The sequence below is a fragment of the Schistocerca gregaria genome, chromosome 2, assembly GCF_023897955.1.
Source record: "Schistocerca gregaria isolate iqSchGreg1 chromosome 2, iqSchGreg1.2, whole genome shotgun sequence".
Classification (NCBI taxonomy): domain Eukaryota; kingdom Metazoa; phylum Arthropoda; class Insecta; order Orthoptera; family Acrididae; genus Schistocerca; species Schistocerca gregaria.
The window spans coordinates 806,323,490-806,348,670 of record NC_064921.1 but is presented as its reverse complement, the minus strand read 5'-3'; the positions used below and the strand labels follow the sequence as shown (position 1 = coordinate 806,348,670).

At 44.3% G+C, this 25,181-nt stretch overlaps 1 protein-coding gene across 2 annotated transcripts in view; it reads right to left on the bottom strand.

Moving 5' to 3' along the window:
• Positions 1-25,181, bottom strand: part of LOC126335094 (uncharacterized) — a 789,781-nt gene that overhangs the window by 316,843 nt on the left and 447,757 nt on the right. For both annotated transcript variants that reach the window (XM_049998003.1, XM_049998004.1), the window contains exon 5: positions 10,881-10,931. The gene's annotated coding sequence lies outside the window, so the exon portion shown is untranslated. The remainder of the gene's footprint in view (positions 1-10,880; positions 10,932-25,181) is intronic.

Genomic DNA, 25,181 nt, shown 5'->3' with positions numbered 1-25,181 from the left:
ACATAGTCCCTCATTTCAGTCATCTTACGAAATACGAAATGGCAGATATTGAAATAACCGATCGCGAAACAGAAATTTGTCAGGGCATAATCTAAAGGGACCTGTATATTTGATGTTGCTTAGGTCATAAACCATATTTTTGTTGTTTTTGTTTTCGTCTTCAGTCTGAAGACGTTAGATTCAGCTCTCCATACTAGTCTGCCATAACACCTGCAATATACATTTATCTGAATCTGCTTTGTACAGTCTCGCACTCCATTATTCATCTCCTGCACTTCCGTCCGTTACCAAATTAAGTTTTTCGTGATGTCTCAGAATGTGTACTACCAACCGATCTCGTCTTTAAGTCGAGAATATATTTACTTTCTCCCAAATTCTATTCAGCACCTCTTCATTAGTTGTCGGATCTACCCATCTAATTTCCAGTATTTTTCTGTATTATCACATTCAAAAGCTTTTATTCTTTTCTTGTCTCAACTGTTAGTCGTCCACGTTTCACTTCCATAGAGCGTTGCACCCCAAACAATTTTTTTTTCAGCGAATTTATATTCGATGTTAACACCTACATCTTTACTCCGCAACCCACCTTATGGTGTGTGGCGTAGGGTACTTTGTGTACCACTGTCGCATCCCCCTTCTCATGTTCCCGTCTCGAATGTTTCGCGAGAAGAACGAACCTTCGTTAGCATCTCTGTGGGCTCGAATCTCTTTAATTTTATGTTCATGGTCTTTTCGGAAGATATACGTAAGAGGAAGAAATACAGGGTATTTGAAAAAGAACTCCCTAATTTTAAGATGTCCTAGAATCTGTGCAAATCGACATACATTATTCTAGTTAGAGGTGTTGTTTCCCTGCAGTTGGCAGGGCTGCTTGACCTTGAGACGGCACCAGTGCTGTTTTTTTCTCTGTTCCCCCATTTCAGTCCAGGCGTGTGTGCAGTGCAGTGCAAAGCAACTCTTTCCTGATGAGGCTACATTTCGTGTCAGTGGCGCAGATAATCGTTATAACGACAGAATTTGGGGCTAGAACATCCACATGAAGTTATTTAGCATCTACGTGACTCTCCCAAAGTGAATGTCTGGTTCGGTTTGATGGAAGATCGTGTGATTGGTCCTCTCATTTTTGTAGAAAAAAATAAACGGGGACTTTACTGTGACATGTTGACAGAGTACGTCTTTCCCCAAATGGACGATATTGAGGCGGAAAAGGGGCTTGTGCTTTTCCAACAAGCTGGCGCCCCACCTTATTGCAGTAACCGTGTGCGTGCGGCTCTTGACAATTGCTTCCCAGGATGGTGGATAGGCAGGATTGGCCAATACCTTGGCCACCACGAAGCCCAAACTTAACCCCGCTGGACTTTTTCTTTTGAGGCCATATAAAAAATGTTGTGTACAATTAAAAGATCAGAGGTATCAATCATTTACGTGAAAGAATCGTCGCGGCGGTTGGGACAGTTACATCTGAAATGTGGCGAGAAGTGGAATATCGTCTCGACGTGTGCAGGGCAACAAATGGACCCCACTTTGACGTCTACTAACGTTTAACAAAACTTGAAGAAATTCTCTTTCATGACATGTACTCATTGATGTAATTTTTCATTAATTTCCCCATTAAAATTATACTTAAAACTAGGGAGATCTTTTTCAAACATCCTGTATATTGGTTGACTCCTCTAGGAACATATGCTCTCAGAATTTTAAAAGCAAATCATGCCATGATACAGAACGCGTCTCTTACAGTGTCTGCCACTGGAGTTGACTCTCCGTGATGCTCTCGAGGTTACTACATAAGCGTGCATCTCTTCTTTGGATCTTCTCTACTTCCTTTATCAATCATGTGTAGTACGGATCCCACACTCACGAGCAGTATTAAAGTATTGGTCGAACGAGGGTTTTGTAAGCTATCTGCTTTGTTGATAGACTACGTTTTCTAAGGATACTTCGGAAAGAAACTCAGTCTGTCATCTGCCTTACCTGCTATTAACGCATGTAATCGTCTTAGATGTATTATGGAAGTAATTTTTCTACAATCGTGTAATCGTGCAATAAAGGGACTTCCTGCCTGTCTATTCGCGATACGTTTTACATTTGTTCACGCTGAAGGTTAGTTGACACACTCACTCCACCAAGCGTCGCCCTCTGCGGATCTTCCTGCATTTCGCTACACTTTCCTACCGTCGCGATTTCCCTGCATACAACCGCATCATCTGCGAAATGCCTCGTGTAACTAATAGGTTATTTACAGACATTGTGAAAAGCTGTGGTCCTATAATACTCCCTTGGGGCACTCCCGAAGTTGCGTTTACTTCTGAAGACTTCTGTCTGTTCAAAATGACATGCTATGTTCTGCTTGCTGTAAACTCTACAATACTATCACACAATTGGCTGTATTTTTCGGTGGAAATGGAAATGAAGTCCCATGCTTCTTGACAGAGAGTAGAGGAACGATGCGGGAGGCCCACACCGACATACTAGGCAATGGAGGTGGTTTGCCGTTGCCTTCCTCCGACCATAATGGAAATGAATTATTATGATGATGAAGACGACACAACAACACCCAGTCATCTCTGGGCAGGTGAAAATACCTGACCCCACCGGGAATCGAACTCGGGACTCCGTGGTCGGGAAGCGAGAACGCTACCGAGAGAAAACAGCAAAACTTATCTACTGCTTTCAGTTTCTTTGTGGTTGTAACTTGATCGACTTTTATTATCTTATTATAAATATTGTATTTATTTTAACATACTCATCTCATAGTGAAAACATGAGAAAGCTGTAGTGAGCCGTAAATGAAATTATTTTCCTGTGAGAAAGTGCTGAAGCTCAAACCATCGGAAACTCAACTGTTTCCATTTCACCCGCATAATCCTCACGCAGTTAGAACAGTGAAAAAGAGCTAAAAAATAGCTGAAACTATGCTTCCTTCTGATGCATCATTACAAGTAATAACGTAAATACTGTAATCAACCCAACGCTAAACTTAACCGCGAGAAGTTTGTGCACACCAACACTGGAAAACACCACTCGAGGTACCGTTTCTCTGTAGGCGAGTACATTTCTCCTGGCGAGAATTAGCATACATAACTCGAATTAATAATTAGACCGAAGGAGGAAAATATTAAGAGGCTGATTGAGAAAGGATTAAAACTGATGTCATGGAAGACGAGAGCAATAACATGAGCTTAAAGGAGAAAATTCGTCTCGATGAACAAGATATAGAAGCTAGAGGGACTGCTCTTAGATCGAATATTCAAGAGGGTGCACGAGAAGTTTGTGACGAAAAGGGTACTACTTACAGAATAGCGTGCTTCAACTTATACGTTAAAGAATTAGCAGTTCAGAAGAAGGCAGTCTTAAAATATATAGTCAAAGTCATGACGGTTATGCGAAGTATAAAGTCATTCGTAATAAGGTGACCTCGGATATTCGCAAAATAAAATGAGGATTGTTGGGAGAAATATGTAGAGGTACGGAACTAGACCTTTATGGAACACAATAGAAAGTATGATGAGAAGAGAGGAGAAGAATGTTAATAGTGAACACATTCACATACAGAATGCAAGCAAAGTTCAGTGGGGAAATTGTTGTAAATTGTAGTACGAGGGATGTTCGGAAAGTAATGCAACTTTTTTTTTTGGAAGGAGGTTGGTTCCAAACCACCTTATTATTCCCCAATCTTTTGGCTACAAAATCCTATTTTTCAAAATAATCTCCGTTCAGTTCGACAGCCTTAGGAGGGCCTGTATGCCGGCATGGTAGCACTCTACTGGGCGACGTGGGACCCAACGTCCTCCTGCATCAATCACCTCCATATCATCCACGAACTGCTTCCCGTGGAGTACATCCTTCATTGGGCGAGACAGATGGCAGTGGGAAGCTGCGAGATGCTGGCTTTAGGGTGGATGAGGAAGAACATTCCAAAGAAGTTTTGTGAAAACCTATCAGGTGCGCAGACTTGTATGAGGTCTTGCTTTATCATGGAGAAGAAGTTCGTTTATGGCTCTGAGCATCACCCTTGATGTTGCCTACCTTGCGCATGGACTACTCATTGTATATTTTGCATATTTTTTTCATAGTTCCACACAACTTCTTCCTGTTTTCTCCATTGATCTGTGTTCAGTTCTTCAAGGCCTATCCACTGTGCCAACTTATAACTAAATCTGAGGGGGGTGCGGTGGGGAGGTTCCCTTGTAAGTAGCACAAATTAGCCATAAGTGTCATACAAATTCACATTTATATTCGTTTCTTATGCGTAATAGAATTTACGAATTCAGTAGCTTCCCTTAATGTAGCAACTGAATAAAAAGGACGCATGTTGTCTATTCTACATCAAATTATTTCACTGTGATTACAAATAGGTACCTCACCTAAAGGAAAATCATGCAGTCCGTACCTGAAATTAGTATGTGGGTGCTGAAAGACTAATAGAAGTCAAAGTATTCCACAGTTTGATTCAACATTTGGTCAAGAATTGTACTCTTATGACAACAGATAACTTGAAGTGGCTTAAAATTCCTCCAGATGCAGAAATATGCTGCCAATTTGGCCTCAGGATTCACTTGCACCAGCAGTGACTGTATTTCCGGTTCACATAATTCTTTCTGAAGTCACAGTTGTTTCGCGTTAAAGTCGCCTGAAATTGAATTCAGACCTCTCTTAGTGACCCCAGCTCATTTCCAGTGCGATATTAAACAGTAAGCTTTACCATCGGCACAGTTATTATACTTTCATCCACCCGCCATTGTGTCGGTTCTCGGAGGTAGTTTCTTTCGAATCTTCCGTATTGTGTATTCAGTACGGCTAGGAGCTTCGCGTTGCGCCACAGCGAACCGTAACTCACAAAAGCCGGCAGCGCAGACTCCGCTGTTGCGCCACGGGGAGCTGTGCTTCGCACAATGAGGAGCGCCTCTTTAACAAGGACGCAGCTCGAGTGCTTTGCGCGCCTTTGTCGAGGCAATAGCCGGCTGACGCGCCGCATGCCGTACCGGAACCTGCTGGCCGTCAGTGAACCGGGAATGAAAACTCTAGCTTCTCCGCTGTGGCGTACACAATGAACGCTAAGCAAAACAGTCGTCTCAGAAACCTCTTGAAGTACATTGCCGAACTATGATGGTTCCTTCTTTTCTAGCAGCGTTCGTACAGTTCCTTTGGAGGATGTATTCAAGTTTCACCTGCACTGGTACGTAAAAAATAAGTACGGGAGCCGAAACTAGGCAGAGCAGGAATATTTTGGCTTCACATTGCCCATCTATTTCTGCTGCACATTTCATTACAAACTGGAATAAGTTTTATTCACTCACAAGAAAGAGCAGGCGTGACCGTCCCCACATTTCGGCGTATCGCGTGACTGGGATGAGGTCAGACCGCGTGCTGCCCGTCGTCGTGACATTTGGCTGCCGGGTGGGCAAGACTTGGTGGCGGCCACGTGTGTGAGATTGCTCAACACTGGCCTGTCTTTCCAACTGCTACAGTGGCAAGTGTGTGGATTCCTGGAATCGCCTGTAGGGTCAACTGCCTAGAGCAACAATGCATTGACGATAGGGATCGCTAGTTCTAACAACGAATGTACGGGGCACAATGTAGCAAACCGCACGTCAATGCAATGCTGGGAAGTCACAAGCAGTGAGCAGCCACGCCATTCAAAACCACCTGCTCGCTATTTGGTAGAGAAGCTCAAATGGCTCTGAGCACTATGCGACTTAACTTCTGAGGTCATCAGTCCCCTAGAACTCAGAACTACTTAAACCTAACTAACCTAAGGACATCACACACATCCATGCCCGAGGAAAGGATTCGAATCTGCGACCGTAGCGGTCGCGCGGTTCCAGACTGTAGCGCTCAGAACCGCTCGGCCACTCTGGCCGGCCGTTAGAGAAGCCACCGCCCTTTGCGTGTGCCTCAGCTCCTCCAACTTTATAGACAACATATTTCCGAGTGGGAGAGGACGAGTACGTCGAAAATCACACGAGCTGAACAACCTATTGGGGCATGCAGGGTACATTTCTTTCGCTACGGTGCATTCTAAAGCTTTAGAAATTATATCTCAAATTAAACAAAAATTAGCGGAGTCTGTGCCTTGTTGAAATGCATCACGCGATAAATATTTGGCATTACTACAAACAGTAACAACTCAAAACGACTCGAGCTAGCTATGGTGCTTACGTTAGGTATGTGCGTTTCATCTGGCTTGGATACGCCTGGACAGGCGACGTGATTTTCAAACGCTCTTTTTGCCTCATCGGTTTCTTTGTTACCTTACGTATCAAACCCCTGTCGTCATTCTATACCTACAATACCAAATCGCATATGTCCAGCATCTTGGGTGCACCTGTACAGAACACTAAATATTTCTCTACTTCCTGTTTCATTTCAGCCATACAGCTGTGGAATATACCGCTCCGTAAGTTGCGTGTGACCTCAGATAATATCACATTCATGAGGAGATTAAAGCTATATATATATTATCTAGGCGTAGCTTCAAAATGGTACAAATGGCTCTGAGCACTATGGGACATAACATCTGAGGTCATCAGTCCCCTAGAACTTAGACCTACTTAAACCTAACTAACCTAAGGACATCACACACATCCATGCCCTAGGCAGGATTCGAACTTGCGACCGTAGTGATCGCGCGGTTCCAGACTGAAGCGCCTAGAACCGCTCGTCCACAACGACCGGCGCCTAGCTTCTCTTTTGGCATACACCGGCATGTTTTTTTGAGTTTCACAACGAACCAGTATCTCTGTCGCATTGTTAAGTGCCCGTGCTTTTCTCATTATTTTCTCTCTCTGTTCTCTTCCTTCCATCGCTTCTGTTACTCTTATTATTTCTCGCGCTTACTCTTACCAATCAGTTTCTTCTGCGCATTGATTCGTTCTGTACTGCTGCCATATATTTCTGTTACATGTCATTACTCACATTCCAAAAAATTAATGACGAATTTGGTAAACAGTGTTAATAAGTCTGTTATTTCTTAAATTATATATGCTCATTACTACACATTATTATAATTATCATCATTATTAAGCATTGGTAATACACTACAGAAATTATAATGTTGACTCACTAAGAACGACTGGTTAGATTCAAGAGACGGGTGTGAAGGACCTAATCTTACCAGGCGAAAGAAATTCATAAGCAAATAAGGGATTTCATTTACCAATAAAGTACAGTTCGGGCAGTTAGTGGAGGTATTCTTGCATGAGACACAGGAATCTATTATCGAATCACGTAATTCCAGCTGTTGCCTTAACAGCACCTGTATGTACTTCAGCATTCGATCGCTGCCGGATTATCATAGTGGTTTCGGTAACTACCTACGGATGTGATGGTACCTGTATGGTCGAGTGATGCAGTTTTGAACTTAAAAATTTCCATGAACTGATCTTCGTACTGAAAGATACAAATATTGTTCAGTGCTCTGCAGGTGCTCTCGTAGAGACTGCCGAAATTAAATCACGCTATTACAAGTTCTCTGAATGATGAGCGGACAAATCATTTTCCCGCGCTGCATACGTGAATCCATGAAACCATGCGACAAAACCATAATATGCCACGTTATTTCCGAATCAGGGTTCAATATTTCAAATTCATACAAATTCAATACATTTCTCCTCCTCTTATCACCAATGAAAACTAGAGTCACCTTTATGAAGCGCACTGTACACAGGGATGTAATTTGTTCATCCGTACACAAACATTAGAAGTACACATACCTTGAACCAGGCATAACGCGACAAACAATACCAGCTCCAACAAGGCGTTGCCTGTTCATATATACGACATGTTTATTTTCAAAACCGGTTTTTGTGTTTGTTATCTTCGTACCAAAGGTGCTGATACTGGAGTGGCGCAGTTATCTGACATATTGCACTACACTCGAATTCCATTCGCTTAAGACAAAATGCGACGGATATTACTGAAGTATGCTGTTTAATTGGAGGCGAGTAAAAATAGCACGTGTCTTCGCCGAGTCACGCCGTTTGGCGATCAAGTTAAGAGTTATTATTTACGAGTGTCAGTTATCGACGCTGCTTGTACGCAAATGCTTTCGGTCCCATATAGAGAAAGAGAAATATCAGAAAAATGGGAAAATATTGAAAGGAACACCCCGTCTTAGTCGTGGTCATTAGCGACGGAGCTGTGGCCCGGCTGGACTGTGAAGGGGCTGAAGACACGGGCGTGGTTTTTCTTGTGAACTGTCCGGGCATTCGCTAGCAGTGATTTAGGAAATCCTCGATAAATACGGCTCGACTGGTCTTGCAGTCTGCGGCTATCGAGCACAACTCCAGTGTCTTAATGACTGAACCACCTCATTCGGTAAGAAATTCTGGAGCGTTTCAAGCTAATACCAAACTGTGACAACTACGGGAGACCTAGAAGAAAGAACAGAGTGTGAATGAAAGGGGAATACTGACCACAGGAAAGGAGTTCACCTACAGGCATCAACAGTAGCAGCCATCTTATTGAAAAAGTCATGAGAGGAAGGCACACTTGGGATTAAGATACACCATATAATATATGTTGAGGAGCCAGAACAGAATTGTATAGCAAGTAGGTAGAGACGAAGGCACATGCTGTAACCTAGTACTGATAGTAAATACACTAAAAATAATAAGGAACTAGGACTAGTAGATGGGGCAGTAGGGACAATTAAGACTTAAATAAGACGGATTCTAAGTTGGAATCTATGACCACTAGGGTTGGCCACCTTGGTTTTACAGTAGAGTATCACAGGAATGCACTCAGTTCACCTACAAAGTTACGAGCTTTGTCGAACAGACTAAGCAGCTAAGACAAAAACTATATTTTTCACTTTAGCATTCAGTTTTAATTCTCTGGTTTCTCCTTAACTGTAACAATGAAGTCAATTAAAGTGGAAAAGCCAAATAAAACTGGTTTAAAGAAATACAGGTGCCAGTCTGAGATATACACTCCTGGAAATTGAAATAAGAACACCGTGAATTCATTGTCCCCGGAAGGGGAAACTTTATTGACACATTCCTGGGGTCAGAAACATCACATGATCACACTGACAGAACCACAGGCACATAGACACAGGCAACAGAGCATGCACAATGTCGGCACTAGTACAGTGTATATCCACCTTTCGCAGCAATGCAGGCTGCTATTCTCCCATGGAGACGATCGTAGAGATGCTGGATGTAGTCCTGTGGAAAGGCTTGCCATGCCATTTCCACCTGGCGCCTCAGTTGGACCAGCGTTCGTGCTGGACGTGCAGACCACGTGAGACGACGCTTCATCCAGTCCCAAACATGCTCAATGGGGGACAGATCCGGGGATATTGCTGGCCAGGGTAGTTGACTTACACCTTCTAGAGCACGTTGGGTGGCACGGGATACATGCGGACGTGCATTGTCCTGTTGGAACAGCAAGTTCCCTTGCCGGTCTAGAAAAGGTATAACGATGGGTTCGATGACGGTTTGGATGTACCGTGCACTATTCAGTGTCCCCTCGACGATCACCAGAGGTGTACGGCCAGTGTAGGAGATCGCTCCCCACACCATGATGCCGGTGTGCCTCGGTCGTATGCAGTCCTGATTGTGGCGCTCACCTGCACGGCGCCAAACACGCATACGACCATCATTAGCAACAAAGCAGAAGCGACTCTCATCGCTGAAGACGACACGTCTCCATTCGTCCCTCCATTCACGCCTGTCCCGACACCACTGGAGGCGGGCTGCACGATGTTGGGGCGTGAGCGGAAGACGGCCTAACGGTGTGCGGGACCGTAGCCCAGCTTCATGGAGACGGTTGCGAATGGTCCTCGCCGATACCCCAGGAGCAACAGTGTCCCTAATTTGCTGGGAAGTGGCGGTGCGGTTCCCTACGGCACTGCGTAGGATCCTACGGTCTTGGCGTGCATCCGTGCGTCGCTGCGGTCCGGTCCCAGGTCGACGGGCACGTGCACCTTCCGCCGACCACTGGCGACAACATCGATGTACTGTGGAGACCTCACGCCCCACGTGTTGAGCAATTCGGCGGTACGTCCACCCGGCCTCCCGCATGCCCACTATACGCCCTCGCTCAAAGTCCGTCAACTGCACATACGGTTCACGTCCACGCTGTCGCGGCATGCTACCAGTGTTAAAGACTGCGATGGAGCTCCGTATGCCACGGCAAACTGGCTGACACTGACGGCGGCGGTGCACAAATGCTGCGCAGCTAGCGCCATTCGACGGCCAACACCGCAGTTCCTGGTGTGTCCTCTGAGCCGTGCGTGTGATCATTGCTTGTACAGCCCTCTCGCAGTGTCCGGAGCAAGTATGGTGGGTTTGACTCACCGGTGTCAATGTGTTCTTTTTTCCATTTCCAGGAGTGTATTTGCCTAGTGCTCGAGGAAATGTTACTCATCCACTTAGAGATGAAATGTCAACATACAAAATATTAATGTCTAAAGCGTCATAAAATAGCTTCATGATTATTGCCATCAGTCCAGGATTAATTGAGAAAATTCGAGGAGCAGTGAGATTCGTCACTAGTTCGTTAAGCAACCGCGAGACCATCACAAAAATTGCTAATCAAACTCCAAAACAGAGGCCGAAAGCGGAGTTGTGGATGACAGAAGTATGTGCTATTAAAATTCTGAGAGCATATGTTCCTAGAAGTCAGAAAAGGTATTACTTCGTTCTTCATGAGCCAGAATGTGTTTAAAACCAGAGAAACATACTGGGACTTCACCGACAGCCGTTGTGCTTGCGTAGGCCCACCGTTCACTGTGGGAACACGGTATGTTTACTTAAAGTGACTGCAGAGGACAAATGCTTGGCAGAAACCAATTATTGCATTACTTAAGACTTCAGTTGAGTAAATCGTAAAGTTTGTATACGGATTTCGAATAACTCGTTTGGTACACTTACCTTTGACTAAAGCAGATATCTCTCCCAGACTGGGTTCAAGCTTACGCCAGCCTGTAAAAAGAAAAGCGTAGTGAGATACTTGAACACTTTTAAAAAGCCTTTCATATTTAATGTAAGGGTCGTTATACATGCACCTATTCGTTTAATAATAAAAACTGATTTAAAAATTGTTTCATACGGTCGGCATTTTTCGAACCGGAGTCCATTTTCAACAGCTGGCCTATCCAAGAGAAATGTATATGCAGTACTGGAATAAGTAGATAAAAGGATTTGCAATAAAATGAGCAATGACAGAAAACGTATGCGATATAAGAAACAAAGGAAGAATCGTATCGTGTTGTTGGCTCGGAGACCTCGCCGAGGGGAAGTTCAACCACCTAAACGGAAAAGATTTTCTTTCTTCGGGAACAATGGCGCCTTTCCTCGCTGTGTATGCGAGTTGTGTCGTTGAGTACAGGTGACAGTAATGATGTGTCATGTTTGCGTTGTATGATAATGAGAGAAGGGAGAGATGAAATCCAGCCTACTCGTCTCGAATATCACCAACGAGGCCGCCGAGCTTTATGTACCTACCGTCCGACGATCGAGTCACGTACAATTGTCCAGACTCCGAGACACTGCCAAAATGATCCACATTAAATTTCAAACCTCTTCGTGATCAGGACATTTATGTAACCACCTCTCCACCCCTCTCTCCCCTCCCCCCTGGCGAAATACTGACGTCGAAATGTTCATTTTCTACGAATCAGTCACGTCAGAGATGAACGATACCGCACAAAGGCACACGATAAAATAAAGGTAGGAGAACCTACGTTTTTTTGGTGATTTATAACTGAAAATAAAACTTGATCTGAGGTACACATCATGCGATGCATCCCGTTCATCACATAGGCAGTGTTTCGGTAGTGATGGGGTAGCGGATCTATGCGTGGGATACATTTGAAGGGCTTATTTCAATAGTGGTACAAGTCCACTTTTGTTCATTTTGAGATACAGAGTCCTAAAGTTAAATGAGCGCTGAAAAATATACCAGAAATATTCAAGCATATGGCTTCTTGCTAGAGATGAACCTTTCTTTCTGTTTGTTTGGATCATTAATTTCAGGAGCGTTATAGGCAGAAAAGTGGACATAATGGGCTTGTACCACTATTGAAATAAGCCCTTCATTTGTCATCGTCATTCAACGATAACGCTACAAGAAGCTACTGACCGATTACGTGTATCCATTTGTTCACATAGCACCGATATGCGAGCTGCAACTTCGGAAGACAATGCACCACGCTCCCTAATTGCTTCACAGTGATTGGACGATCACTCCGCGCAAATGACGGTGCTTCAGAGCCCTCGTAATCGCTTGACATCAATACCGTTTAGCAAATGCTCCGAGCTCTGAGCACTATGGGACTTAACATCTATGGTCATCAGTCCCCTAGAACTTAGAACTACTTAAACCTAACTAACCTAAGGACAGCACACAACACCCAGTCATCACGAGGCAGAGAAAATCCCTGACCCCGCCGGGAATCGAACCCGGGAACCGTTTAGCACATGTGAGTCACAGTCGGGAGAGATGTGGACGCCTCGGACGTAGTTCCAACCAGTCTTCACGAGTTGTGCTTTGTGGTTGTAAGGTCATTCAAAGTGATAGCTCCGTAACTCTTTCCGTGTCTCTTGGGATCCATAGCACGAGGCGTCATCGCATTCATCAGGGCTACTACATGGATGTGTATAATTCAGCTGTCCAGGAGTATAAACATAAGGAGTGGGAGAGATATCGAAAGTAATCCCTGGGAATGTCAGGGAAAATAACGGCAGAAGCGGGACACGAGTCGCCGAGTTGTTTACGCGCGGCAGACCACGAACAAGGCGACGAGCATTGGCGGAGGACCGGAGCCGCGCTGCGCCGCGAACCGGTTATTAGCGAAGGCGCGGCGGGCGGAAGGGCCTAGATCCTGCGACGGCGCGGCGTCGGCTAAGAATACCCGCCGCCATATTTGGCAATGCGCGCGCACTCAGAGCGCAGCAGTGGCCGGCCGGCGGCCGTGGCGAGCGGGTTGTTGGTTGTTGTCGTTGCGTGCGGCGCACAGAAGCAGCTCGCCGGCCACAGCTGGTCTGCGCCTGGGATAGTACGAGTCCCTAGGCGGTGACAGTACGCGGAGTAGTGAAGCTTCCTCTCACAGTAACGCTGCGTACTGGGCGGAGGTCCGAACACTGACACATTTCGCACGACAGGCAATGCACATTCCAGTCTCAGACCTTCAGTACGGGTTTATATTATATCCAGCTGAGTACCCGGCATTGTCTGCTTATGTATTTATTTCAGTCTCCCATTAGTCCATATGCTCCCCCACTCTCTGTCCATTTCCTCCACCCCCACTCTCTGTCCATCTCCTCCACCCCCACTCTCTGTCCATCTCCTCCACCCCCACTCTCTGTCCATCTCCTCCACTCCCACTCTCTGTCCATCTCCTCCACCCCCACTCTCCGCCCATCTCCTCCACTCCCATACACTGTCCATCTCCTCCTCCCCCTTTATCCATCTACTTCTCCAGTCTCTCCTAGTCATCTTCTCTCCCTTTCTTTCTGTGTCTACCCCCTCCTCTTCCTTTTCTCTCTCCATTTACTCCTCCTCCTATGTCTTTTCATCTTCTACTCCCCTATGTGTCAGTCCATCTCTTTCTCCATCTCAGTCCATCTCTTTCCCCCATCTCGGTCTCTCTGTTTCTCTACCTGCCTCTGTCCATTTCCCCCTGCCCTATCTCTGTCCATTCCCCCATCCCTATCTCCGTTCATTTACTACTCCTCCAATCTGTGCCTGAAGCCTCCTAAGCCCCTCGCTGTCTATCCATCTCCTCTTCCTTCTCTCTCCACGTTATTACACTCACTCCAATAGAAGGCTTGTGGTTCTCACACTACAGTATTTCTTTCCAGAAAGTAACTAATGTGTGTACCAAATTGGATTGAAATCGTTTCACAGGTTTTCACCTGTGACTTTGCCCTCATGGCCTTGTCAAATATATGTCATACATATTTAACATATTTCACGCGTATATTTACACATATTTCACCTGTATGTCTAGTGAATTTCGCTCCGCATTTTCATTTTCACGCAGCTCATTGTTTATGACGTCGTATCTCCTGAGCTATATATCGTACAATGATATATTTTTCTAGGTGCATTCAGTGGCATATGTGGACACCGTCTGCGACATGTGTTGCTAATAAACTTAGTGGCAAAAAAATAATAAAATGTCATGCAGGATGTGGCAGTTTTTTCTCGCATCTCAGTATCTGATATCATACCTCCTGAAGTATGTATCGTACAATAATAGTTTTGTAGATACATTCAGCGGCAGATGGGTATGCTGTCTGCTAAAAATGTTACGAAGAAAGTTAGCAGCAACGAAGTAATAAATTTAAAAGTCCCCGACGATGCAGCTGTTTTTCAGGCACCTCAGTGTTTATAACGTCATATCTCGTGAATCAAGTGTCGTACAATGATGTAATTTTTCTGAGCACATGTGGTGCATGTTAATACTGCCTGTAAAACGAGTCACGCATACAACTAGTAGTAAAGAAGTGATCAATTAATACGTCACACTTCATGTAAAAGTTTTACTGCAAGAGCAGCGAAAATGTGGCAAACGATAAACTTTTTTCCCTTCATCATTCTATGCGTGTCGTCAGCGAGGAGAAGTATCGTAAAGATTTGAAATAATGTGTAAAACTTGTTGCACTTTTCTAAGTGCTCCCATTTTCAAATACTAAATGACTAAAGTACGCGTATTCTTGCATCGTGGGCTACACAGCTTTTTCACCTCATCCTCACTCCTTTGATAGGTGGGTGGTTCTTACCCCACCATTATTCTTTCAGACAGTATATGATATGTGTACCAAGTTTGGTTCATATCGCTCAAGTGGTTTAGTAGGAGATGTGGAACATAAATAGAAACATACGTACATCCATTTTTATAATTTGTACGGATCCCTTTCTTGCGTGTTGTTTACGAATCCTATATCAGTGCACAGTTTTACCGTTTCCACGTGTTTAAGGCGACCAACTGAGATGCAGGGATGTTCTGGAATGTAGTCAGCAAAACTCGCCTTCGCAATGTTATTTATTTATTTTATTCTTATTTTCATAACTTGCAGTTTAATATTTGAAAAATGACACACACACATACATTGTTTTTGATATGTTTTTGCATACTAATATGCATTGTACTACAGAATGTACAACTAAAACTTGTCCTATTACTAGAAATAAGTTCCTTTAATCACATTGGGCAGTGTCGTGGGCTTACGCCTACTCTGCCTGCAACCCACATCGCATCAGAGTTACACAGGCAGGCAGCCAGATTTCGTAGAGCCGACAGTAGAGAGCAGCCACACTACACACGACCACCAAATGGCGACCGAGGCGCCAGCGGAAGACGCTGGCCCCGCGGTCCTCTCTTCTACGCCAGGCACATGACGGGAAGCAAGACTGACTGTATGCTGGCGCCGAGGGCTGCACTTAGGCTAGTGCACAGCCCCTGAGCAGGCAACGCACTCTGAGCGGGCTAACTGGGCCAGGCGCCAAATGCTTATGCATATCTTCAGTCGTGAGTTCACTCCGGAGTCATCCTTATACTATCACTTTCTCATCCCGGATCCTGCAACGTGGCCATCCTGAAGACATGGCTCCGACATAGTGACCGACCAGCGGATTCGCATTAGTCAGTTACTTTCATGTTATGAATCATTTTGCACTATAAATCCTCGTGATGTGGAACGAGTCTTCCCAAAATTTGCTATGAATCTAAGTGCAAATGAGGCTGAACTAAGTTTTTTTAGGAGTTCCAAAATGTGTTTTTTTTTGCAATTTAAATTTTCATCAATATATATTGAGTAATGAATGTCATTTTTCGTTCTAATTTGTAATTATGTACCTCATTGTTCCTTTTGAACGGTAGTGGATTATTTACAACAAACGTCATGAGGGAATAAATATACTCTGAAGCACTGGTCAGACTCCTTACACAGATGTCTACAAGATGATTGCGGGTGAGCACCACATATTATTCTTACAGCACGTTTTTGGGCAATGAAGACCTTTCTTAAAGATGATTTACCCCAGAATATTATTCCATATGGCATCACTGAATGAAAATAAGCAAAATATGTCCACTTACTGATTTCTCTCTTCCCAAAATTTGCTATGAATCTAAGTGCAAATGAGGCTGAACTGAGTTTTTGTAGGAGTTCCAAAATGTGGTTTTTTTGCAATTTAAATTTTCATCAATATGGACACCTAAGAATGTGGAAGTTTCCACCCTATGTATTATTTCATCACCATGTGTTACACTTAAGGTGTAGTACCCTAGAGGTGCAGAACTTAAAATAATGTATTTGAGAAATTCATCATTCGCCGAAAACCAGTCAATGACGCATTTGAGAACTTTCTTCACCATTTCTTCCATTTCTGTATGTGTACTTGGAGTGATTACAATACTGGTGTCATCTGCGAAAAGAACTAATTCTGCTTGTTGTACATTAGACGGTAGATCATTTACATAGATGAGAAACAGTAGTGGTCGTAAGATTGAGCCTTGGGGAATCCCATACGTGATTTCTCCCCAGTCAGAATTATGTTCCTGGATTCTGTTGGCTGAATGACTATTAAGTACAACTCTGCGCATTCTTTTGGTTAGGTATGACATGATCCATTGGTTGGCCGTATCATCAATCCCATCAAAATTTAATTTTTCTAGGCGTATACTATGATTGACACAATCAAATGCCTTGGATAGGTCACAGAAAATACCTACCGGTGCTATTTTGTTATTTATTGCTTGTAATAGCTGGTGTGTGCACATGAAATTGGCATTCTCAGTAGAGCAACCCTTCTGAAACCCAAACTGTGATTTGCTGAGGATACTATTGTTGTCAAGGTAAGATTCTAGAGTACATGACCTTCTCAAAAATTTTGGAAAATGATGTCAGCAGTGGAATAGGTCGGTAGTTACTAACCTCTCTCTTATCGCCTTTCTTAAAGAAGAGCCGGCCGATGTGGCCGAGCGCTTCTAGGCACTCCGGCCTGGAACCGCGCGACCACTACGGTCGCAGGTTCGAATCGTGCCTCGGGCATGGATGAGTGTTAGTTAGGTTTAAGTAGTTCTAGGGGACTGATGACCTCAGATGTTAAGTCTCATAGTGCTCAGAGCCATTTGAACCATTTTCTTAAAGAGGGGTTTAACAACGGCATATTTTAGTCTCATGTAAAAATGTCTTGAGTTAGTGATGCATTACATATTTCGGACAATACCGGACTTATTATATGGGAACAAATCTTTAGTACTCTATTGGAAACATCATCAAAACCAGAAGAGCATTTATACTACGTTTAAGAAATGATTATTAAATACATTTGCTACCTGTGCTTTGTCATTTATAGCCCTTCCATGCAATTCAATAGTAATGTTATCCTCTTCTGTGGTTGGTTGTCCTGTCTCTTGCTTCACTATATTCCATTTTGCCTCAACTCCGTTGCTCTTCTCCAGTATTTCAGAGTTTCTTTAATTTTGCTTCGCCAGACGTAGTCATTTTTCTCATTGTGAACTTTGAATCTTACTGGTGTCGTCTGGACCTTGTTCTGCAGTAAGTGTGCGAAGTACTTTTAATTGGACTTCCTTTCTACATGAAGTTATCCAAGAACGTTTAGTTTAGAAACTTGTTTACTTCATTACCAGACCTTGTGCCTAGAAAACTATTTTGTGCTCAAACCGGAAGAGTCTGCTCTGCTCATGACCTTTTCGAAACTCGTTCCAATAATGAAATTGGTGTTCGCTTAATTCAAATAAATTTGGCGTCATCTTATGCCTGGCCCTTACTTTTTGGCCGTCTGTGGCGAATACTTCAACTGGGGGCCAGATGTTTATCGTTTTTCCAAATCAGTGTTTATGTGTGTGCTTCCAGCCCAGGATGACAGTGCTCTTGCTTCTATTTTAGTTCCCTTCTGTTGTGTTGTGACTCTTGTGCTGCTTTTCTGTTTTACCATCCCACGGCAGTTGGCGGTGTGGTCTTTGCGGAACTTCACTTTTCATGCATCTTCTTAGCACGCAGTAGATATTTTCTTGCGTGGCTCTTCTCGTTGTGAGCCTCTGTTGGACACTAGCTTCTGCCATCTACACTACTGGCGATTAAAATTGCTACACCAAGAAGAAATGCAGATGACAAACGGGTATTCTTGGACAAACATATTATACTAGAACTGACATGTGATTACATTTTTTCACGCATTTTTGGTGCATAGATCCTGAGAAATCAGTACCCAGAACAACCACCTCTGCCTTGATACGCCTGGGCATTGGGTCAAACAGAGCTTGGATTGCTTGTACAGGTACAGCTGCCCATGCAGCTTCAACACGATACCACAGTTCATCAAGAGTCCCCATCTGTTGACTCAGGGATGGAGACGTGGCTGCACGATCCGTTACAGCCATGCGGATAAGATGCCTGTCATCTCAACTGCTAGAGATACGATGCGTTCCGTATTACCCTCCTGAACCCACCGATTCCATAGTCTGCTAACAGTCATTGGATCTCGACCAACGCGAGCAGCACTTTCGATACGATAACCCGCAATCGCGATAGGTTACAATCCGACCTTTATCAAAGTCGGAAACGTGATAGTACGCATTTCTGCTCCTTACGCGAGGCATCACAACAACGTTTCACCATGCAACGCCGGTCAACTGCTGTTTGTGTATGAGAAATCGCTTGGAAACTTTCCTCATGTCAGCACGTTGTATATGTCGCCACCGGCGCCAACCTTGTGTGAATGCTCTGAAAAGGAAATGTCATGTCACAGCATTTTCTTCCTGTCGGTTAAATTTCACGTCTGTAGCACGTCATCTTCGTGGTGTAGCAATTTTAATGGCCAGTAGTTTATTTTACGCGCAACAGGAACAGATTCGAGGCGAGGACGGGGAATTAAGTCCTCCCTGGTGATTACGGCTGCAGGGTCGGCTGCGCGTTCAGATATCAGACCGGACGTGCACTGTGCGGCTCGCGAATCAGGCCAGCGTCCATTAGTGACCCGGTCGGTCCCCAATCATCAACCATTCATGGGGCGACGGCCTGCCGAGTGCGACCTCGTTCCGCCCCGTGCCCTGCCAGCCACACTCAGCAGTGAACTCAGCGAAAGGCGAGAAACAGAGAATCAACTACTAAATTTCGCGCTTAATGGACCTACTCGAAGCATAAATTCTTCTGAATTTCCTAAATATTTAGGAAAATACGCATTCTTTCGACTTAATGCAAAGCGTTCGAGTCCAGGGGTTTATTCTTAGACACCACACACACACACACACACACACACACACACACACACACACACACACACACACACGCATAAACTTTCAATGATACGCCGCATCTAAACAGATGGACGAACTCCAATTTATCGTGCCAGGTTTGACTAGAAATCGACATCTAAGTATTTTCAGAACTGCAGAACACCAATTTATGAGCATTTAAAATTACAAATCTTATTTTAAAAATTGTTGCCTTATGTTTACGTCCTTTACCTGGAATTACTTTTAATGATTGGAAGAATATGTCAAACAAATTGTAGATGTTACTGCTGACTACCGGCCTCTATGGCTGTTTTCGTGTGATCAAAACGTACTGGTACAGAAGACCAATAAAGTGCTCATAAAGTCGAAATTACACCACCATATCTACACATAGATGATGCCCGCTAGTACACAACTGTTGTAACAGTGCAGTTCCCTTCTCCATCACACAACGTTGATTTAACATCTTATTAAGACTATAATGCGAATGTATTTCACGGTGAAATCGTGCTGAACCACTTCATGTAAGTTTTTTATAATGAAACCACACAACTAAGTGTACGTAATTTTTTGCACTAGAGGTTAGCAAAACGTCGAACCATACAATGAATAGCAACTTTTAGTTCAATAGCTATGTTCGCCAGTCCACATAGCCGCGCGCGTTAGCACGCCGCTTCCGGGATTCGGGGAGATGAGTCGGCCCCGCAAGATTAACGACGAGAGCCAGTGTGCTGGCCAGCATGAATGTGGTTATCAGGCGGTTTCTCACATCCCACTAGGTGAATACCGGGCTGGCACCCACGTCCCGCCTCAGTTACACGATTCGTCAATATTCTATAAATCGTTCACACACCTGAACATGGATTAGCATTATCGTAAGGCGGAAAAAGATGCGGTACACAAATTTCGTCCCGGTGAGAGAGCGAGAGAGAGAGAAGGGGCGGGAGGGGTGGGGTGGGGGTGGGGGGGAGTGACAGGAACGGTTACCGACCATCCTCTAACATTGCCAAATCCAGATTAACATGCAGACCCTGGGAAGACAAGCTTGCCTCATATAGCCATGAATTGCAAATGCAATTAAAATCTTCAATTCCTTCTGGATTTAATGCTATTTTTTGTTTATATGTTTCCACAGGCATGTCATAGATATTTCTGTTCAGTTAATTTTTACTATTTAAATCGACCAACTGTTCTCTATAACTTATGTCCTAAGATATGTACACTGTAACATTTCCAGATACACTTCTCTCAATTGTGATTCTACAAGAAGGTGAAAAGTAGTTTTCAAAACTAATTTGGAACAATAGTATATGAGTGACAATATAGTTCATTACGTCCATTGAAAGCTCTAGATTACTAATATTCCGTACCGTTGAGACAAGAGAAGGGAACATATCTGAGAGGTCACTTTGCTTACCAGTACTGTTTTCCCATGATGGAATATTCTCACGAGCAGCTAGGATAGAGACAGCTATTGTAATGGAGAAAGAGTGCTTCACGAAGAACACAATAGCTCCATGGGCTACGTGGCTGGGATGTCGTCCGATCTTGGACTGGACACTAATGTGGTAATGATACTCCAGAGTGGAGGTGATAGTCCAGTGTGGGGTCGGAAAGAGAATGAGCGCGTTTCCGTCGCGACCGCGTCGTGGATTTCCGACGCTGGGAACATTCCATCGCTCAGGTTGAAAAATCAGAAAACAACGAAACCCGAAGCGTTCGAAATGCGGTGAATGAAAATTAAGTACGCTATAGGGTAAACAGGAAATTCTTCGCAGAATAGGGGAAAAAAAGATCGTGTGGAAAAGTAACTAGAAGAAGCAGCAGGACATGTGTTAAACACCAGTGAATAAAATAATTTCCGTGACACCAGAAGGATAACTGAGGGAAAAATCTAAGACGAAGACAGAAATTGAAAAATACACAACAAATAACTAGGGCATTTGGGTATATGTACTACTGTGACATGGAGGGATTGGCACGAGAGAGGAATTCGTGACTGGTCTAATAAACTAGTCAGAAAAGTGAGTGGGCTTTTTGCGGAGGCGCTAACCTTCCCACGCGATATCATGTCAACAATGTACCCAATGTACCGTGAGTATCTCACTTCGCAGAAGGCAGCCGCTGCTAGGTCAGTTGTTGCTGGCGATGTTCGGTTGTATGTCTGTCCGTTGACTGTCATAGAATGTAACAATGGGTAATCGGCAAATGCAGCGCTACGGAACAACAAGAAGCAGCGACCAGCATTACCTTCCCGTCTCTTTGTGGACCAGAGAATCAACCGCCCGTCTTGTATGTGCTCAGTGTATGTCATGTGAGACATAGATAACCGTGGAGCACTGTCTAGAGGCCGTGAGTCACTGTCTCGAGACGCCCTGAGCACGGAAAATTGTCGTTCGGACTAAAAAGGCGCGATATACGAAGCTACACGTTGATGATCGGCAGCAGTACGTCGTAGCTCACAGCATGCGACGCATCTGTAGGACCTTCGCGTCCCACAGTCCGAGAGCTTCTGACCTATAGGGTCACGATTAATTTACCAATTGATCATCTACTGCTCGTCATCCAGCTGCGCGTCGTTCTGGAATGGATGTATACAAAACGCTCATTTCTTCCACGGGAATTTTGAACTAGCTCCCTTTAGCGATGATGCAAGGTGAAATCGGCGCCGGATTCTCTGTTTTAAAACCGACCTAAGATGCTCCAAAATACTGATGTCCGTTGATTCAGCGGGCAGATGAAGTTATTCCATGTTGTTATAAAATGATACCTTAACAGAATGAAGAGTTTGGGTGTGTTCACTTCTTATTACAGGTTTTCTAATAACACAACAACACTTACCGCACCCCTCACACAAGTGTATGACTTTGAAACGTCCCCTTTGAACAATTATACAAGACTGTGCTTAAACTGACACACAATATTTTTAGCGCAACGCAATCTGACTTTCAATAATCCCTACAAAAGAATGGCCCTGACTAACATTAACCTATACCTTTCACAAATCACTTACCTCACCAAAAATCTTCGTTTCTCGAACTACTGCAATACAGGGAGCGCCACTACTGCCAGCTTAATAGTCATAATATATATATCAGTTCATGACATCAATTCTTTCAAATTTCAAAACTTCGCCATCTCTCTCCCCACGTCCATCACTGCTGGCGGATCAACTCCAACTGGCCAACGCTACGCGCTGTTAACATCCAGCTGCCCAACACTACAATGGCGAGTATTACAACAATGCCAACCAGCCACAGACTGCACACAGCACAGCCAGTGATTTTCATACAAAGCGCTACGTGGTATTACCAATATAAAAACCTAAACAGCCTACTTACAACTTACATTGTTAATGCAAGCTAGTATGTGTTCGAGATATTTCAGTTTTGGATGATTATAAATTGTGCTTAATATTTGTTACTGTTTTACAGATAGTGTCTTCTTAGTGTAAAATGTAATATTGTAAAAGATCTTATGACGTTTCATTATTCACGAAATTCTGTCATAATTATACACTGATGCGCCAAAGAAACTGCGTATTCGAGCAAGAGATATTTAAACAAACAGAATACGGCATTGCGGTCGGCAGTGCCTATGTAAGCAAAGAGTGTCTAGCACAGTTGTTGGGTCGGTTACTGCTGCTTCAATGGCAGGTTACCAAGATCTGACTGTAAGAGAGTTTGAACGTGGTGTTATAGTCGGCGCACGAGCGCTGGGACACAGCATCTCGGAGGTAGCGACGAAGTGGGGATTTTCCCGTCGGACCATTTCACGAGTGTACCGTGAATACCAGGAATCCTGTTAAAGACCAAATCTCCGACACCGCTGCGGCAGGAAAAAGATCGTGCAAGAACAGGACCAACGACGACTGAAGAGAAACGATCAACGGGACAGAAGTACAGCCCTTCTGAAAATTGCTGCAGATTTCAATGCTAGGCCATCAACAAGTGTCAGCGTGTGAACCATTCAAAGAAACATCATCGATATGCGCTTTCGGATCCGGAGGCCAACTCGTGTACCCTTGATGACTGCATGACACGAAGCTTTACACCTCGCTTGGACCTGTCAACACCGACATCACACTATTGATGACTAAAAACTTGCCTGGTCGGACGAGTCGCATTTCAAATTCTATCGATCGGACGGACGTGTACGGGTATGGACACATCCTCATGAATCCATGGATGTTGCATGCAGCAGGTGACTGTTCAACGCCGGTGGAGTGTCTGTAATGGAGTGAGGCGTGTGCAGCTGGAGTGATATGGGAGCCCTGATACGTCTAGATATGACTTTGACAGGCGACACGTTTGTAAGCATCCTGTCTGATCACCTGCATCCATTCATGTCCATTGTGCATTCCGACGGACTTTGACTATCCCAGTAGAATTGCTACAGAGTGGCTCCAGGAACACTCTTATGAGTTTGAACACTTCCGTTGGCCACTAAACTCCCCAGACATGAACACTGAGTATATCTGGGATGCCTGCAACGTGCTATTCAGAAGAGGTCTCCACAGCCTCGTGCTCTTAAGGATTTATGGACAGCCCTGCAGGATTCATGGTGTCAATTCCGTCCAGCACTACCTCAGACTCGTCGTGTTGTGGCACTTCTGCGCGCTCGCGGGAGACCTATACGATATTAGGCAGGTGTACCAGTTGCTTTGTATAAATACTGCAATCTTTGTTCGCGGTCTTCTTCTCTCAGGAGAGGTGGGGGAGACGCAGTGGTGTATCGGATTGTGGGGTGCTTGGGAGAATGCTGACAGTTAGCATCGAGTAGTTATCTGTAACTCGGAAGCAGAACTGACGAAAACTGCCTCTGAGAAGTTACACGTGACTGGCGCATATTGAAGCAAACATGCCATTTAAATTCTCTTCCATGATGACAGGCCATAATCAGAATAATCAATTGGAAGAGCTACCGTTTGGAACCAATGTTGTCCTAGTTTGCGATGGATTGTTTGAGAATGATGCGACCTGCAAGCAGGGAGATGTGCGCTAGTCTTCATTTTTCGTAATGAAACAAAAACCTACTCTCCACTATTTTCGTAAAAGATGATCAGGTTTCTGTTTCTAATACTGTACCTGAAAACAATACCGTAAATGTCTGTCACAGATCCGTACATGTAATAGTAAGGACTGAGAACATAATGGTGTGCTTTCGGGTGCTCTGTTGAGTTTTATGGCCGGCCGCTGAGACCGAGCGGTTCTAGGCGCTTCAGTCCGGAACGGCGCGGCTGCTACGGTCGCAGGTTCGAAGCCTGACTCGGACATGGATGTGTGTGATGTCCTAGGTTAGTTAGGTTTAAGTAGTTCTAAAGTCTAGGGGACTGATGACCTCAGATGTTAAGTCCCATAGTGCTTCAAGTCATTTGAACCATTTTTTTTTTTTCGGAAATATGCGGACACCATTTTCTTTAGCTTAACACAATGAGAGGATAGTTCTAAGAGCAGAACATTTTGAATTGAGGTTCTTGGTTAGTTCAGTCATGCGTTCCCAAATGTTAAGGGGATATAGTTTTCTTCTGTAGAAGTAATGGGGATCCGTCTCCAGCGATTTTGTTTTCGAGGAGTATTTACTTGATAAATAGAGGAAATTAAATTGACAGGGGTGGGACAAAAGGAAAATAAGAAAACAGGGAGTTGAAGGAAGTCAATTATTAGAAGTCAAATATGTTATCCACTGCGACAAAGGGACGCTTTCGCTACATTTCACACCATTTTATACAGGTCAAGACGAGATATCTGAGTTTCCTGATGCTTTCGAGACAAACACAGACGACCGCACTGTTTGCCAACAATTAACACGTGGGTGCTGCTTGGCTGTAGTACTACGCCTGCGTTCTGAATGGACGGAAACCCGCGATCGGCTAGAAGGGGTGGCTCGAGGCGCCCACCACCCGTTCGCGAGGCGGATTATTTTCGATGAGAGCGCTGTGCATGTTTAACGCGATCCGACG